At 36.8% G+C, this 1017-nt stretch overlaps 1 protein-coding gene across 1 annotated transcript in view; it reads left to right on the top strand.

The window, feature by feature from the left end:
• Positions 1-1017, top strand: part of PTBP3 (polypyrimidine tract binding protein 3) — a 114101-nt gene that overhangs the window by 93936 nt on the left and 19148 nt on the right. The gene's annotated exons all lie outside the window — the stretch shown is intronic.

The following is a 1017-nucleotide window of genomic DNA, read 5'->3' as shown; positions in this document are numbered from 1 at the left end:
GGATTCGAACCCGCCACCTTAGGTGTATGTGGCTGGCGCCTTAGCCGCTTGAGCCACAGGCACCGAGCCTCATTTTTATTTCTTTCATGTTTATTTCTATGCAGATATTTACAAATTTATGTGTTTACTTATAATAATTATTCTGAGTTGGCCCCCTTATTTCCACTTGTACTTATTTCTGCTCTGAACATACTAATCATTTTTCTACTATAGCTGACGTCTCAATTGGAACAATCTCTTTATTTTTGTTGATGTTATGCAGTTGCCAGGCTTCTCAAAGGAAAGGAAAGAAGACCAGCATCTGTTTAGCATTTGGTACATGCTAAACACTGTGCTCTTGAAGGTCTAGCCTAAGTCTTACCTCCAGAGAAAAATTCTCCAATCACAGTGAATCTTCTGTGACCCTTTTTTCTTAGACCACTTGCAATAGTCATTTAAATTTAGACTTATTTAACTCACAGCATATGAATCTCCTATAATTTATACTTTCAGTTTATAAACCTCTCAAAGGGAAGGATTTTATCTCATTTTTTTAATCAGCACAGTACCCCATAGATACAGTAGAATGTAAATGGATTTCATTAAGGCCTGATAGATTTTCGTATAGAAGTAATGCTCTAGGTAAGGGCATGTGTTGGGTGGTATTTTCTCATGGGGAAAGCCGGATGGCTTGGCCGCGGGTGCAAGCTTGCTCCTGGAATTGTATGAAAGCAAGAAATGACTACATACTTTTGGGTGGCATGTAGCAAATTGTCTTTATTCATGACTCCTTTTATAATAAGCTAATCACATATACCACATTGATCAATAATCTTAACATTCTCTATTCTTATCTTAAACTATAGAAAAGACAGAAAGTTTGGGAAAGTAAGATAACCATCTTAAGACTAGCCTCAAGCTATTCCTCTCTAAAGACCTAAAACAACCCTACATTTTCTGAGTTCCATTGTCAAAGTTAAAGGTCAGGACAAACAGGGGAGTAAAACTTTTTTTCTTCCATGTACTCAATAAAGTTTC

The sequence above is a fragment of the Otolemur garnettii genome, unplaced genomic scaffold (assembly GCF_000181295.1).
Source record: "Otolemur garnettii isolate 467f Iridium unplaced genomic scaffold, OtoGar3 scaffold00014, whole genome shotgun sequence".
Taxonomy (NCBI): domain Eukaryota; kingdom Metazoa; phylum Chordata; class Mammalia; order Primates; family Galagidae; genus Otolemur; species Otolemur garnettii.
This window is presented reverse-complemented; position numbering and strand designations above follow the sequence as displayed.